An 18,821-nucleotide genomic window follows, 5' to 3' on the forward strand; every position below is an offset into this window, starting at 1 on the left:
CATCCCATTAATAGCCACAGAAGGATAGATGGCTGAAATATCAAGGGTAGCCAGTTATTGCTCTTTGCCCTACCCAAGTGGATGTACTTGGGAGCTCTTTATGTAGCTGCATGAAAATTAGGCAGCAAATGGGGTTCACCCTGCTTCAGGTCTTCTGGGAGATTATTTCAGTGCTCAACTAAACACTCAACTGCAACTGTATTTTCATTTTCAACCAAGTGTTCATATTCGTGGAATGTTTCCTCTCTCATCAATAAAACTTGGCTCCTGACATTAGGTCTTGTTAACAATTTCTGCCAATCATAATAAAGAAGTCGTGGATTTTTGGCTTCAGCTCTAAGTGGTAATGGACAATCAAATTTCAAATTTATGTATGTTTTAGCCTGAGTCCCCATACTAATTTCATTTTGTATCCATGACATTAATGCGTTTAATTGAGTGTCACCAATGTATAGTAAGGGATTCCATTCGTTGTCAGAAGTCACATCATTATTATGCAAATTAAATTCACATAATAAATTCTTAACAGCTATAGGAGAATTTTGATAAACATTATAAAATTCCTCTGGGGTATCTAGAGAAGGACTAAGAACCCTATCAATGCAATTTAGCTTGAAACATAGATACTGCTCTTTTAAATATAAAGCATAAACCCTCGGAGGAGCCCTGCATTGCATCAATTAACAAACCATACTAGCAACTGTGTCTACCTTAGCTTGCAATTCCACAATCTGATTATCCCTCTTTTCAATCTCCTTTTGTTGTTTATCAATAACTCCTTGTAACCTATCCCTTTCTATCTCCCACTGCCTATAAAATGTAAGTGCAATAGATAAACTAGTGAGAGATGAAGGGGACTTGTGAGTTGTTACCTAAGGGCGTGAGATTTCTTCAACCGGTTCTCCAAACTGTTCTTCTACATGTGCCAAATTTGAAAGTATGTCGGCTCCATGTTCTTCTTGTGGTTTAATCTTTGTTTGGCTTCCATGCCCTTCTTCTGAGGTTTCCATGGAAATGACTTCCATCACATCCCCTGCTGCTTGAGTTTTCTATTTACCTCGGCAACTCCTTCTTGAATACATTTTCAGAGTGGCAGCAGGAGAATTTTTTGCAACAGGTGTTGCTGCAGGAGAATTTTCTTTTACCTTGCACCTTTTAGCTGCAGGAGAAACCTGCGCTTCTTGAGGCTTCTCTATGGTTTCTTCCTCTGCCTCAATTGTTTCTATTTCCTTCCCTTTCCTTCCGGAAGATGTTGCTCCACTTTGAAAATGAGTGGAGGGTTGTTCAATATTTGTTTCAATTACCATTTCCTCTACAATAGGAAAGGCTTCATTGGCAACAAGAGGTTCATTCTCTGCAGAAACCCTAGGAGATGAGGGTTCTCTAATATCTTCCTCCTGGATTGCTATTTCTTCTATAGCAAGAGCATTTTCCTCCCTAAATTGCAGGATATTTTTGAATGCCCCCCATGCCATTTCAGAAACATCTCTGAGAGAACGTTCTACTAACAATTTAATCAAACCATGATGACTGACATAATGATTTCCACCATTTTGTGTTTCTTTTGCACTTATGAAAATAAGATGATACAAAAAATTGGGAACATTCACCCTTCGGCCATGTCGTAAATGACTAAGTAATTTAAAATGGACCAAATGTAAATTTGAGTACCTTCCATCACAGGTAATGTATTTCATCACATACAATGCCACTTGGGGCCATTTTGTTGGAAGAGATATCAGTCTGGTTCCCTACTTGTCCACATTTAGGGGTTCATCTGCTGGGTGAGTAAACTTTGTCCTAGCCCTTCTTGCATCCTTTGACTCGGGAAACAGTTCTCCCTCCTGCAACAACCCAGTAACTTCAGCTATCTGTTTCTCTATGGCAATGACTCTTAACCCCTTGACAGAGGCTTCTCCTTCGTTGTATGTATGCATGAATTCATAGGCAATTTCTTCGTTGAAATCTGTTATTTTCATAAAATAATCAATCCACACATACATATGGAATTAATGCTCACACTGAACATCCTGCAGCAACATGTCATGAATTACTGGTTCATGGTGAATAGGAGCTCCTCCCATGACTAAATCAGCTCTCAAAACAATTTCCATAGCAGAATGAAGGACTAAATTAACCTGCAGAGTTGAAAATACATATTCTGAAATACTTTACTTACTTCCAGTACCTTTTATTGATTTCAGCGGTAGCATGAACTACTCACTCGTGCCACAGAATGTCTTAATAAAAAAGAATGTTAGGAAAATCAAAACAAATTACTAACAAGGACGGATAATTACTCGACTTGGAAATCAGACCATAAAACACCCCCCCAACTTAAGATGACACATGTTCACACATGCAAGAAAGGATAGAGGGAAGGGTACGCGGATTATGCAAATCAAAATAAGCAATAATCATAGCAAAATAATAAATGCATAGTTAAGAAAAATAAATAATATACATACCTACAGTCATACTAATTAATGTTGCATGAAACAGTTAGCTATTAAAAAGGTGAGATGAGATGACGTGAAATGACAGACATAGATATGAAATGGGATGATGTGTATGAAAAAAATTATTATCAGAGAATGATATTTCTATAAGACATGGAAATAATTATTATGAAAGCATGCATGAAGGATTTGTGGTTGATGACTAAGAACGCTCCTTGCAGAAGCTGCAGGAACCACGTCCGTAATGTCTTCTCCAGTTATTGCAGGAACTATAATAGGAGAGTATTTGTCAGATGCTGAAGGAACTTCTTCAGTTGTTGCAGGAATTGTTGTTTGATCTTGGCTGGTAAATTGTTGCAGGAGCTGTTCGTTGGTTGCAGGCTTGTGATATAGGCGTAGTTGATGACCATTGACTAGAAGTTTGAATCTGACTAGATCTATTGTGGTCAAGTGAACTGCTCCATTTGTAAAAAAATCATCTATTTCATATGGGCCCAACCATCTTGTCTACAGATTCCCCATAGTATCCTTATATCTAGAATCATATAGAAATGCCCAATCACCATATTTAAATTTTCTTTCCTTTATATACTTATCATGTCATTTAGTTCGTTGAAGTTGAATAAGCTCTGTATGTTGGACAACCAACTTCCTTAGCTCATCCAAAGCATTCAATTGCAAGATGCAGTCTCTTTGTGCCTCCGATAGAGTCATGTTCAATTGCAGAGTTGTTCTAAGAGTTTTATGCTCAAACTCAATGGGCATCATTGTTGTTTTTCCATACACAATTTCAAAAGGTGTAAAACCAATTGGTGTCCTCCATGTTTTGTATGCCCAAATGGCTTCAGGAAGTCTTCTTTCTTATGAAGAGCTATTGTCTTGGTAAGAATGGCTTTCAAATCCCTGTTTGTGACTTCTACTTGATCATTTTCTTGTGGATGATATGGAGTAGACTTCCTATGTCTGATATTATATTCATTAACCAATGCTACAATTGATGTGGAAGTAAATTGTGGTCCATGATCTAAAACAATCTCTCTTGGAACTCCATATTTGGTAAATATTTCCTCATAGAGGAATTCAGCTACTTTATTATCTCTTGCATGTGTCATAGCTCGTGCTTCCACCCATTTTGTGACATAATTAGTGCATACTAGATTATAAGATTTTCCATTTGAAGGAGGATCAATCGGCTTGACAAAATCTAATCCCCATTTATCAAATGGTGCAAATAATATATGGGGATATAATGGCATTTCATCAGATCTGGTAGGCCTACCCATTTGCTAGCATCTACCACATTTTCTAGTATATTGTGTTGCATCCTTATACAATGTTGGCCAATAATATCCTATGCCAAGTATTTTAAGTGTTGTTCTTTTAGCCCCAAAATGTCCTCCACATGGCTCATCATGACATGCATGAAGGATATCATATATTTCATCTTCTCTGACACATCTTCTTATCACTTGGTCAAGTCCAGTATAAAATAAACAATCAACAATCCATGAGAAATTAAAACTTTTCTCAACTAACAGTCTTCTTTCTTTAGGAGAAAAATGAGTAGGCATCTTATTAGCAGCTAAATAATTTGCAATATCAGCATACTAGGGAGTGTGTGCTTTTATCAGGAACAAATGTTCATCTGGGAAAGCATCATCTATGGCTACAGGATCATCCTGCAATTGAAGCCTAGAAAGAAAATTTGTAACTACATTGGATTTACTTGGTTTATCAACAACTGTAATGTCAATTCTACATCAATAGTAATCAGCAAGCCAATCTTCCTGTAATTGAAGGTTTGTTCATGACATATCTGATTGTTGTATGATCAGTGTGCACATATATATGATATCCTGTGATATAATTCCTGAATTTGTTGAGTGCATATATAACTGCTAACATCTCCTTTTCGGTGACAGTATAATTAAGTTCAGGTCCCTGCATATTTTTGCTGATAAAATAAATTGCATTCTCCAAATTGTCAACCTTCTGTCCCAAAACTACTCCTATGGCATAATCTGATGCATCTATATGAATATGAAATGGTGATAAGCAGTTCGGACCCTTAAGCATAGGTCCTTAATTTAATGCATGTTTGAGCTTCAAGAATGCTTCATGGCATGCAGAGGTCCAATTAAACTCCATATCCTTGGTCAAAAGAGAATATAAAGGTCCTGAAATTTTGTTGAAATCATTAATAAACCTTCTATAATATCGAACATGACCAAGGAAACTTCTGACATCCTTTTACTTTATAGGTGCGGGAAGGTTTTGAATGACTTCTATTTTAGCTGGGTCAACTTGTATTCCAGTTATAGAGATATGATGACCAAGAACTGTGCCTTCCTGCATCATCATAAAACACTTTTCATTGTTTTATAATATCCAACATGACCAAGGAAACTTCTGACATCCTTATATTTCATAAGAAACAATCATTTCATCTCATCCCATGTAGTGATTGTGCTACTCCCTAGACTCATAAACCATCTCAAAGTTGATTCCTTTAAAGTAGCAGGGAATATTTTGAGTCTATGGGAATCTGTAGTATAATCATAACTCCTACAGAGGACATCAAATTCAAACAAGAAAGTGTTGGGATCCTCTGTCACTAATCCATAGAATTTAGGAAGGGAAGAAGTTGGGATATTCTTGAGATTAGCATTATCATGCTGATCAGAAATAGGGAACTCAAACACTAGGTTGATAGGTGGAGGTGGGTTATTCCCACCAAGGGTGGATTTCCTTGCATTGGGCTTTGAGGAGGAGTTACTAAACAAAGTTCCTCTTTAGGAGGTCCAAAGAGGAATTGAAGGTTGTTCTCAGAAAGTTCAAATTCAAGAGGATTCAAATTATCTGGAGCTTGGTAAAGTGTGGAAAAAGGATTTACAACTGGGGGTTCATATGGATTGAGTCTTGTATGATTAGGACGGTTAGGAAGGAATCTACCTTGAGCATCTCTTCTTCATCTATGCATTAAGATTCATGAGAATTACTTAAAACAAACTGAGTTATCAAAAACAACTATGCTGAAAACTTAAAAATTCATAACCATAACAGGTTCTTAGTTTGACACCATCCTCGACAACGGTGCCAAAAATGCTTGCCTCATCAATAGGAACAATAACCAGAGCTAAAAACTCACCCCAAAGATTGGACATTCACTCTATGAAGTTATTATCTCTACAACTTACGTTCATTTGTTTTTCAACCCAGGGACATATTACTTGAAATGAGTCTGCACTAAGTTCCTTCAATAGCTATTCTGCATTACTGGAACAACTAAATCTATTTGAAATGAACAAGCAAGAATAATAACAATTGAATGGCTATAAGAAAGCTTAGCATTAACATAAAATTCTAATTAAAGAACTATTAACTAAGTTCAGAGCTGACAAACAAGAATCTCTATTTGCTTTGGCTGTAGGAACAGTCACAAGATCTGTTTCCAGTGACTGTAGGAATAGTCAATCACTAGAACATCTACTGCAGCAAAAAGGAAAACTAATCCTAACGAATGCACAAGACTACTCACCAAGTGGTCCCCCTTGGATGAGTGTATCCAGACTTCAAAGATAACTCTATATACTCATAATAGCATAATTTTTATTCATTGTTTTTCAAAGGTTGATACAACACATGAAATGAAAGAAAATGCTTGTAATTCTAAAAATACTATGCAACTCTATTTCTAATCCCCTATCTCTAATCTCTAAGAAGAGGCGTAGGCTCTTATTTATAAGAGAACTATACCAACTCTCTACTATCAAGGTCATGTTGATGAAATGAGGTGGACAACATTAATGACAACAAACAAAAGGAGTTAATCCACTGAAAATGTGGATCTTTGCTAAACCGCAGCCAAGAATATAGTGTGGCGGTGTTACAAGATTGATGTTTGTTGAAGACAAACATAAATGAGTCTGGTGCGCTTTGCTATTCCTTTTCCGCTTCTAATGCATACTATTCCTTTGCCATGTATAGATGATCTATTTGATCAAATGTGTTCAGTGACAGTGTTTTCTAAGATTGATTTTAGGTCTAGGTATCACTAGTTGAGGCTCAAGGATGAAGATATTCATAAATTAAACTTTATAACTAGATACAAGGTTTATGAGTTCACAACCTTACCTTTTGGAATGACAAATAACCCAACTGCATTTTTGAACTTGATGAATAGTGTGTTTAGGGAATGTCTAGACAAGTTTGTATTGGTGATTTTGGATGATATACTCATTTACTCAAAGAATAAGGAAGAATATTCTTAACATCTTTGGTTTGTTCTTCAACGTCTTTGAAAGCACAATTTGTATGCAAAGCTCTCAAAAATCACATATTTTTAGAAGGAGGTTCAATATTTGGGTCATATTATATCCATTGAGGGAATTACAATGGATTCGACAAAGATTAAAGCAATCAAGGAATGGCCTACTTTAAGAAATGTGCATGAGGTCAGGACCTTTATGGGATTAGCAGGCTATTATAGGAAGTTTGTGGCAAATTTTTCCAAGATTGCTTATCCCATTGCCTCTCTTCAAAGGAAATGTAGGAGCTTCAAATGGAATAAGAAGTACCAAAGAGTGTTTGAGCTTTTGAAAGAGTCGTTGACTACAAGCCTGATTTTAAAAGTTCCTAATCTAGAATGTCATTTTATAGTAATAATTGATGTATTAGGAGAAGGATTAGGATGAGTAATCATGAAAATAAGGACGAGATAGCCTACGACTCTAATAAGGTGAAGACTTATGAGAAAAAATATGCTTCTTATGATCTATAACTAGAAACTATGGTACATGCTTTGTAGATGTGGTGGCATTACTTGGTAGGGAAATTTTTTGACTTAAAGACCAAACATCATGGTCTTAAGTATTTATTTACCCAACCTCATCTTAATGTTCGATAGAGAGATGGTTGGAGCTAATTTATGATTTTGAATTTAAGATCAATTATAATATTGGTAAGGAGAATAGAGTGGTAGATGCCTTAAGTTGTAGATGGCACATCTCATCCATAGTCTCTATTCACTCAGACTTTAGGAATCATGTTTTGCACAACTCTTTAGGTGATGAGTATAATGTGAAAGTTAAGAAATCACTTTTCGTCAACCCCCTAGACCCAAGGTATGATGGATTTATTTTTGAGTCCCATGGATTTCTCAAGTATAAGGGAAGGATGTACATTCCAAACTTACTAGAGTTAAGGAATGTTGTGTCGATAGAAATTCACACTACATGATATTTGGGACATCTAGGGTGACAAAACTTCTACCCAATGTCAAACCACTATATTTATTGAAGGGCATGAACCAAGATGCTACAATATTTGCGGCAAGGTGTCTAAAATGTCAGAGGGTGAAGGCAAAACATCGACACCTGACAAGGCTCATATTTAACAATGAGATTCCAGAAAGGAAGTGACAAGTCATCAACATAGATTTTGTGCAAGGACTTCCCATGTTGAGATACACACATAATGTTCTTTTGGTAGTGGTGGATAGGCTCACCAAGTGCATTTTATACCTAGAAACTTGACTGATAATCCACCTATAATAGCTCATTAGTTTGTCCAACAGGAGTTTAGATTGCATGCAATTCTTGAGAAGATCATCTCCTCATATGACACCAAGGTTTTGGCAAGCCTTATTTACTTCGCTAGGGACTCAACTTAACATAAGTTCAGCATATCACCCAAAGATTGATGGTTAAACACAAAGAGTTAATCAATTCCTAGAGGATTTGTTAAGGGTAGATCGCATGGATCAACACTACAAGTGGGAGGATTACCTTCTGCTTGTGGAATTTTCCTATGACAATCCTTATCACTCTGAAATCAAAATGGCTCCATTTGAAGCATTATACAGAAGGAAATGTGGAACTCTTGTAAGCTAGGATAAGATAGTAGATAGGATTAGTATTGGTTCAGACATGCTTGCATAAATGGACGAACAAGTGAAATTAATCAAGCAAATATTAGCAGAGGCAAATGATAGGTAGAAGAGTTGTGCATATGCCAATTGGATCTTGATAGAGTTCTCAATAGGGGACAAATTTTTATTGAGATTTAAACCCCATTAGAGCTCTATCAAGTTTGGAAAGACCTCCAAACTATCACACATGTATGTAGGGCCTTTCAAAGTTCTCAAAGTAGTTAACCCAGTTGCCTACAAGATTACCTTTCTACCAACTCTAGCCCAATTACATGATATTTTTTTTAATGTTCCTGTTGAAGCTCAAAATTGTAAGTTTTCTAACTCTAGGAGGATGCCAAGATCTATGATTAACTTAGGTATTCAATTTTGGCCAACTAACGAAATGATCAATCCGATCTCAATTCCCTGCTCTTTTGGTTCTGCCAAACCAAGGCGGGTATACCTTATCACCAACTTTTCTATATATATGTTACAATCAGCCAGTGATATTTAGGCAGATTATGTTACAATGTTCCTTCCTTAAATCACTCTTTAACTAGAATGAAAGTTAAATTATCTTGTTTCTCTATTCCTATTCCTAATTCAATAAAATAAAATAAATAGTTGATCAAATTTTGAATATATAATTGTGACCAGTGCCTTATCAATTACTAGGTGTAGAATCAAGTTAATTCACCCTCTAATTTCTTCTTATTGGATCATTTTTACTTCCACACTTGATGTGAAGCTGTCAATTGTTCGGTTCCTTTAACTTTATGATTTAATTTCGTCACAATAATTATCACATATGCATTTAATATTTCCTCGAAAGAAGCAAATACAATAATCATTATAGAATGTATAAACTTTCTTGATCAATCTACACAATCCTTGATTCAAAAGACTAAAATAACAAAATAATTACCATGCATAAGAAATATCTGAACAATCTTTGATTACTTTAATCAAAACAACAAGTTGAATAGAACAGGAATCTACAATATTTGGTACACCATATAAAAGACAAAAGCTAACTGATATATTGATTGTAGAAATATTAAAGAGTTTTTTTTCATATCTTCACATGAAACAAATGATCTTCCTTTTATAAGGAAAGATCAAACAAACTTGAAACATCATGTATTTTTGAAAATGAAACATAACTTAGTTACAAAGTGTAACTAATTAAACAAGTTTTTTAATGAGTTAACAAGAACAAATTAACTACCCCTATATGGTCTATGTATTCTTGCTTTTGGTAAGTATTGATGTTTGAGACAAAATGTCTCATAACATATTCCTTTCTATAGAGTTGATTCAAGATGATTTTCATTCTATCAAGGATGTGATCTTCATCATTGATTTCACCCAATGCTTGTGGGAATTCCTCTGATAGCAGTTCCCTCCATTGTTCTAGAGGCATGAGTGAACCATCTTCGTTATTCAGTATGGTAGGGAGGCTTTCTGCATCCTCTGTATCTAGTCATGTCATCCTCAAGCTCTTTATGGTACTCACGATTTTTAGACCACATCCTTCTAATATCTTTAGGCAGATTGGATGATTCAGGATCATGCACTTTGTCATCGTCTATATCTTTTATTCTCTCTGAGAGTCTAGCATGTTCCTGCAAGGCTCTAAAAGTTCACGCATAGGTACTCCAATAGTCATTAGCATATATTATCATTTCATTAAATCTACGAGTTATCAATCCTGCCATCATGTCATATATGGTCTTTTTTCTTTGCTCCTCCCTCTTCTTTATTGATTTATGAAGCTTCTTTACCTGGTACCTCCAATAGTTTGTGTCTTGTAATGCTTTTGTCACTTGTTGCTCACGTTCAAATGAGAACTCTTCCTTGTTGGTGACTGATTTTGAAATTTTTCCTCAAGCTATAACTCAAGCTCTTCTTCTTTCTTATATTTGGCTTTATATACATCTCTTTCCCCGACCACATGCTTCATTTGTGCCTTATTGAATTATGCCACATTTACATTTAGATTTGTTGTATCCATTAGGCCTGTCTCACTGACTCTTTGAACAATGATGTGACCAAATACCTTGTTAGTTTCCACTAGTGTTGGGATTTTATTCCTTGGGTACAAATCCCACTGTAATAGTCCTTTCTTATCTAGGTCAAATCCCGAACTAGAATAAATTATGTCAACATATTTGGGTAACATTGTCTTTTAGGCATCATGATTCTTTACAAAGCTATCAAATAACATGGCAGAACTCATGTCCCACCCTATCACAATGATAACATCGACATCTTGCAGAATTTGTCTTCCTTTAGTGGGGGTCATAGTAGCTATCTCAGCATCACCATCCTTTTGAAGTTTTTCTAGCAGATCATTTTCATTTCTAGTGTTATCTCATTGACCTATTGCCTAAGCATTTCCCCCCTGTACATATATAAAAATGTCTTGAATTCTTGGGAATGGATAAACTCATCATCTGAAACAAATTTTTCACCAGCTAATTGTCTGATATCCTCTTTCTCATCAGTGGGCCTTGTTACAACCTCCTCATCTCTTGGAATACAAGATTGACCTTGTTCTCAGATTTCATCTATTTCACTTTGCATTATATGAGTTGGTTGTTGTGATAGATGCATGAGAGGGGTTGCAATGTGTATTCTCCTTCACAAAGGTCTTCTTGCATCTCTTTTCAAAACATTCTAAGGGATCCCATCAATTATTTCATCCAAATGAATAATTTTTGCATTCATACGAATGATGGGATCTTCAATGTTTGAATAAGCATCAGGATTCAATATATTATTTCTTTTTTTTCATTCTTCAGCCTTGGTGATTTTTTCATAGGCTTCTATTCTTTCTATAGCCTACACTTCATCTAAATTTATGATGAGATCCACTTTCTCGAGTGGCACATGCTCATAAGAATGCAATTTTTGTGATTGTTTGGCCGAACTAATGAATCCTTCAGGGTCAAAACCAACCCTGGGTTCATCTTTTGTTAAGCCATAATAAGCCACTTTGTCTCCAATGAAATCATACCCCTTAGTAGAGAAAACTGTGAACTCTCCAAAACACAAATACCCAGGCATGAGGGATTGTTTCCCATGTACCCCCAAATGTGTAGTGCTTGATGCAGCCAATTGTCTCAAAATCTCTAGGTAAGCAACTATGTTCGATATTGTCCTTGGAAGCATGAGAGGGGCACCTTAAAATCCATACACTCTTATTTTTGTATACTCCTTAAAAGCATACCAGTCTCCCCAACTATGATTGCCTAGTTGTCGATCATCATACTCCTTCGGTCTGAGGAATCTTTGAATTTCTGGGGTGAGTGTGCAATCACATGAGTGACCTAAGAGTTGACTCAAGGGCTTGACAAAATGTTCATCAAAACATAGATATTGGGACCATGGCCACCTCTGATCCCACACAACAGTCCACATATGTATAGGTTTCCTTATACCCCATCTATCATATTCCATGATTCTAAGGTCTTCAGTCCACAAATTCATGCTTTGCCCAACATATAGAAGCATATGCATCAATACAGAATAATGCCTTAAATGAATCTCCTCATGATTGTTTTTAATCCTCTCCAAACCATGGTTTGCATAATCTACCATTTGTGAAACATAGTCAAATGGTCGGGCATCATGTGTCTACACATCCATGACCAATATCATGGGTACCACATCCATGAGGGGGTCAGCTTCAATTCCCATGATCTAACAAATAGAATAATAAGTGTACTTGAAGTATTCTTCAAATAGATCCACATCAAATGGTGGTTCTTAATTCTCATCATATATTATGAGGTTGTTTCCATCCCTAGGTCTATGGGTCAATAGTCTCTTGATCTTTTGTATACATCCTCAAGTCTAGAATATTCTTTTTTCGGGAGGGTTACATCAATTGGTTGATCAAGGGTTAAATCTAAATCAAATACCCTAGACATGAAGTCTTTGGTTAATGGGACAAATGGTTCCTCGATAGCATAACAGATCATCTTAGTCTGGGGTTTGTAATTATTGGCTAGTAAGATCATCAAATCAACATTTACAAAAATATTTATGAATTGCATATAGGCTATGCCCTGTTTCTTTTCCTATAGTGGTATAACAGCAACTCGTATCCTCATATAGGTGTCCATATGTCTCCCAAGTCTTCGAATTTGTCCCCTAATTTCTCCATGTCAAATTTTAACAGGGAGGACCTTTTGGATTTTGGCCTGGAGTCTGGGAATTAGTCCATTAGATCTTGATTTAATGTCTCCCCTCTTTTTTTTCTTTTTTCGATTTAATTTCTTGCGGGTTTTGTACTTCTGTGGCTTTTTCCTTCAGTTTCCTAGCCCTAGGTTTCTTGGAAGAGCCCTCCATTGTTTGTAGGAGAAGGAAAGTAATCAAATTAACAAAGAGATTCATTGAATTTGATACTTACTTGGAGTTTTGACACTGATTTTGAGTTGATGTTCTTCTTTCAGCCCTTAATTGTTCTTGTCTTCACCTTAATGACCTTTAGGATCTTCTTACAGTGGTCGAGTGAATGTGGGATTATATTTTTAAATCCACGCCAGAGAGTTTGTGTCATTTTAGAAATGGTTACAAAATGGTCATTAATGCTTGAATTCAAAACTCATGTGATATGATACCAAGTTGGTACAATATTAATGTTAGGGGACTTCACAAATTATTACATCGTCATCTGTGCTTTACAGTGTAGGTTATTCTTTCAGTGAGACACTTTCTATTCTTCCTCATCGTTCATAAGTGTAACAAAAAACCATTATGTCGGTATAACCCTTTTCAATCTTCTCCGATATCGCTTATTTCTATATAACATCTTGTTTCGGCAAGATATCATTTGATCTTGATAGACTTTCATTACTATATACTATATAGAAACTAACTCTTTCGTTAACACAAATGAAACGCTCTACCGATACCTTGTTTTTATTTTCGTCATTGTTAGGCATCCATGACCATACTAAAATCAAGCTTCCGTGAAACTCCAAGCATATTTCTCTAACATGCCTCTTTTCGGTGTAACCCCGGCTTTCGGCAAGACCATTTCTAGCTTGGCAAACTTACGATGTTATGTCGATACACATGTTTCAATAAGACTTTGAAGAGAGTTACACCGATGCAGAAGTTTATTGATGTAACATGTCTTTTTGGGGAGATCTAATTTTACTTTGCCGACTTTGCTTGTTATCCCGATATAATTCCTCCATCGTTGAAAGACATAATATGTCTTGCCAAAAATAAGACTTCCTTGCAAAGAATATTCTAGTGTTCTCTCTTGAAACTATATGATGGGCTCTATTTTTGTGGGAGCCGCATTCACCCCACATATAGCATTCACCTCTGTATGCAAACATGACTTTACAGTTGATGTATTTTTTAGGGTTTTTTTAATCAACAATTGCTCATTTCTAAGTATCTCTTGGTTTGATCCAAAAAGTAGTATTAGTGATTTTGACTTTCTTGCTATTTATGTCTTTCATTAATGAACTTGTAACAATAATAACCTCATCTAGTGACTAAATAAATCATTCTTCTCAAACTAATATCCATAGATTGGAAAAGTTTGGTGTCGACAAAGAAAACTTCGGTAAAGAGCTTTTCTCCTTTGTTAATCAAATACAAAAACTTGATGATGACACGTGCACAAAGTCTTGGGAAGTGACTATTTGAAGGATTTATATTTTAGGAAACACTACATTTTGGGAAAAAAATTAGGGATCCAAAATTGGCTCTGTCTAAGGATGTATGCCCCCTATGGGCATAGCAAGAATCCAGTTTTCTCTGGGACAGGGACTAGAAAATTTAGTATTAAAAGGAATGGTGTAATACACGAGAATGAAACCTAAACTACTACACATGGAGAATGATTAAGAGAAAAATTTCGCCAGGATCTATCCATGTGCTAGCAGTTCCACATTTTCCCTATCCATATTTTGTAAAAAATATGAATCTGCTCCATTTCTTCCAGTGATGATAAAAGGACCAATCCACAACACCTTAAATTTACCATGGTTCCCTTTGTCCTAAGCCCTAGCATTTCACATTCAAGAACTAATTCTCCCTCCTAGAACTTCCTATCCTTGGCTCTTTTATCAAATAGATTTTTTGTCTGTTGTTGTTCCTTAATATTTTTCTTTTGTGCTTCTAGTATTACTTCATCTAGTTCTACAAGTTGTTCCACTCTTTCTTTCATTGGTTTAGGGACATCTAGGCCTTCCTCAACTATAAATTTATGTATAGGCAATAGATTGTGCATGGGCATCCTTGCTTGTGTTCCATAGACTAATTCAAACAGAGACTTGCCTATAACCTTCTAGATTATGATCCTATCTGCCCAAAGTGCAAGCCTCAGTTTTGCATCCCACGCTCTTTTGTTCTCACCTAAGATATTCTTTATTATTTTTAGAATATTTTTGTTGCTAGATTCAGCCTGCCCATTTGCTTGAGATTGGTATGGTGAAGAATACAAAATTGTGATGCCATAACTACCACAAAATGAAGTAAACTCATTAGAATGAAAACACATACCATTATCAACAATAATCCTAGTGGGTACTCTAGATCTCATTACGATGTTATCTTCTAATAATTTTATCACCACCTTACTAGTAGCTTGCTTAGTGTGGATTGCTTCAACCCATTTAGTGAAATAATCGGTGGCAACCAAGATCCATTTGTGTCCACTTGACTTTTCTGAGATTTCTCCTATAAAGTCTATACCCCATTGGCTGAAAGGTGCTTATGTATGCACTAGCCTCAAAGGTAAATCTCCCTGGTATTTGAGTTTTCCTAAAAACATTTGACAGGGCTCACATCTCCTTACATAATTATGGGCATAATTGAAAATGCTATGCCAATAGTATCCTGATTTGAGTATTTTATGAGCAGTAGTCTTTACTAAGAAATGTCCCCTGCATACACCTAAATGCAACTCCTCCAGGACCTTCTTAGATTGGTATTCATCCAAGCAAAGAAATAACACTCCATCCCTATTTTTCCAATACAAATTCCCTTGCAGTTTGACATATTTAGATGCTCGTAATTTCAAGGTCCTTTTTTTGTTTTCATTCATTTCCTCAAGGAACTTCATATGTTTTAGGTAGTATGTTATGTCAATATACCATGAGGTGTTTTAAAGGCTAAGATAAGCATTCTCCCATTCCACATTGTTTACTTGTATTGCTTCCAAATTTGGTTCTGCCATTAGTTTAGCCAGACCTTGTCCCCTGACTAACTTAGTGATCTGAATGTCTATGTTGAACTCTATTAGATCTGATTTATCCACTTGCACCTCCTTCCAGTTACCTCTGTTTGTCTAAAAATATCTTTCACGACTGCATTAGGAACATAGGCCACCACTTTTGCACCAACTAAATATGGTCTGAAATTCTTCACGACTTTGACTAGAGCATACACTTGCTTCTCATTGATGTTGTATTTTAAGTCGGTTGTCGGAAGTGACTTACTAAAGAAGGCTATTGGTTGCTCATGTCCCTCATCATTCTTTTGTAACATAACAACAACAATAGTATGAAAAGATGCAAAGGGAAAAAATTGGAATGGCTTACTAAAATCCGGTGATTTCAAGACTGGAGCCTCCTTGATCACCATTTTAATAGCTACAAATGCATCTATTGCTTCTAAAGTCCAATCGAGTTTTTTCCCTTTCTTTAACATCTTAGATATTGGTTTAACAATTTCTACAAAATTTGAAATGAACCTCCTAACAAAATTGATTTGCCTAAAGAATGACTGAATAACTTTTATTATTTTTGGGATAGGAATCTTATCAATACCTGCTACTCAGTGAGGATCTATCCTTACTCCTTCCTTGGATACTATGTGTCCCAAGAGCTTTCCCTCCATGACTGCAAATTGACACTTCTTAGGATTTAGAGATATTCCATGTTCTAGTGCTCTGAGAAATATCTTCTCCAGGTGCAAGCAGTACTCTTCCTCCTTTTTTGAATAGGCAGTTAGATCATCTTAGTAAACCACCATGATAGTATTAATAAAGTTTGCAAATGCCACATCCATGGCCCACTAAAAGGTTTCTCTTGCATTTGTCAATCCAAATTGCATCCTGATATAAACATATGTGCCACACGAAGTTATGAAGGTGGACATATTGTTTTGATTCCTTAACTTTGACTTGATTATAACCTGAAAAAGCCATCCATCATGGATCATAACTCACAGCCTATAATCCTTTGTAGTGTATCCATATTCGGAAATGGGTAGTTGTGTTTAAGGGATAAAATATTTAAATTCTTGAAATCCAAACAAAGCCTAATATCTCCATTTTTCTTCCTTACCGGTACCAGGTTTGAAACCCAACTAGAGTGTCTAATTGGTTTTATTTATTCCCCCATCTCTCAACTTCATGAGTTCTTCCTAGATCTTGGGTGCTAGAGCTGGGTTTATGGGCCTTTGCCTCTGTCTAAAAGGTTTGGCGTCAGGCTTTAGTGGGATCTCATGATAGAAAAGGTCATCCCTATAGGCCTTCAAATCTTCATAGGACCATGCAAACTCATGCCTATATTCCCTTAATTAAGCTATCAACATATCTCTAACCTTGGGAGTTATCATTTTCCCAATGTACACCTTCTTTGGGGAATGCTTTATTCCCAAATTTACTTCTTCCAAGTTATCACTCTCAACTGTCATGGTTTTTACTGGGGCATCATTTCCATCAAAAACTCTTTCCAAGGCTACCAGTCCTCTTGGGATTTTATTTATTTTTAGTTGCACCACTTCCTTCCCAAAGACCATATCCTTCCATCGATCTTCTCAACAAAAGCATTGAAATCTATCTCTAGGGATTCATATTTATCAATGAATTGTAAGAATTTTACTAGATCATCATCATCTTCAAAAACATGCCAACTACATATATTATTTGGGATGAATGGCCTAGTTTTGATTTCAATTTTTGATATATTAGCTATAGTAAGGTCATCATTTCTTAATGCTATATTGGCAAGAAAATCTACTGTCATATTCTTAGATCTTTCTAGCCAACTAACAGAGAAGGCGTCAAACATTTCAATGCATTCCCAAATTGCATTCCTATATTGTTTAAGTCTTTTATTCTTTGACAATTAGACCTTATTTGTGAGATAACTAACTCTAAATCCCCAAAGACACTTAAGAGATTTATTCCATGTTTGATAGCCAAATTCAATCCAATTAGAAGTGTTGGCAAGAAAAATTGTTGTAGAAGATATTAGCTCTTGAGGATTGTTTAGGGGTTGTCATTGATGGCAACTCGGATTAGAGAGGTTATTCGGTATATGCAAATTCATTCTACCAGAAGTCCTAAGCCTATTTTGCTTAAGTCTGGAAGGTGGAACACAGTGTTCGACAGAGTATGGTTACATTGAGTAGATCTCGATTTTGGGTGCACATTTTTGTTTGCGGTGGAAAAGATGGTTGATTTGTTGGTTGAAATTGCTTTGTCTGAAATCTTAGCTTTCGATGTTGATTCTAGTGCAAGTTTGATGATCTGACATTCGGTATTTCAAGAAGAACAAGGTTATTTTGGTGTAGCATGTTATGCGAAATCTTCAGGATGATTTTGTTGATTGGTGTCATGTTCGAGGTTGTTGTGCTAACTTATTTGAAGTGTATTATCAATTTGTTTTGGTCTGTATGAGCATTGGTAATCGCATTGAGCTGACTTCTTATTACACATTTCATATTTTATGAATATGTTTGAAGCTGACATATTGGAGACCTAATCAAGTGTTGTAGATATATAAGACCGATCTATATGAGTATTTTGGTGATCGTTATGAGTGAACGAAGATTGTGTGAGCATCTATGCACAGTTTTATGTGCGCTATCCTTGGATTGATGCTTTGGTATATGACATAACAAAGAAGAGCAGAGTAGTGTGTCAAAATAGTGGAAGAAGACCCTTTGTACTTAAAAATTGCAGAACACTGATTCACCCCCCCCCCCCCCCCTCACAGTGTTCATCGATTCCAACAATTGGTATCAAACCTCAAGAACCGAAATTTGCAACTTTAGCTCAAGCAAAAGCCAGTGAAGACTTGTTGAAGTCTCACTCTGAGAACAATGAACTTATATCTTTGGCCACAAGTGTTCTTGAGAAAATTTTGCTGACATTCAAGCAAGACACTCATGACTCACCCTTCGGTAAGCTAAGAAGTATGCTTAAGACAATAGATTCTTATTTTGAATCTCTTGAGAAAGCGATAGATGTAAAATTTTTGAATCATTTTAATGCTATCAGGTTAAGGACAATTTTGAGAGTGGTTGAAGGTGATAGGGTTAGTTTGATAACCGGTGTGAACAACATTCAAGAGACATTGAAAGAAGGTGGTAAAATCTACAAGTCATGTCTTCTATTGTCAAAATTCACTATAGAACTTGACAAGAAGATCAAAGAATGTGAAGGTCAACTGGCTGGTATATCTCATTCG

This window comes from Cryptomeria japonica, chromosome 6 (assembly GCF_030272615.1).
Source record: "Cryptomeria japonica chromosome 6, Sugi_1.0, whole genome shotgun sequence".
Taxonomy (NCBI): domain Eukaryota; kingdom Viridiplantae; phylum Streptophyta; class Pinopsida; order Cupressales; family Cupressaceae; genus Cryptomeria; species Cryptomeria japonica.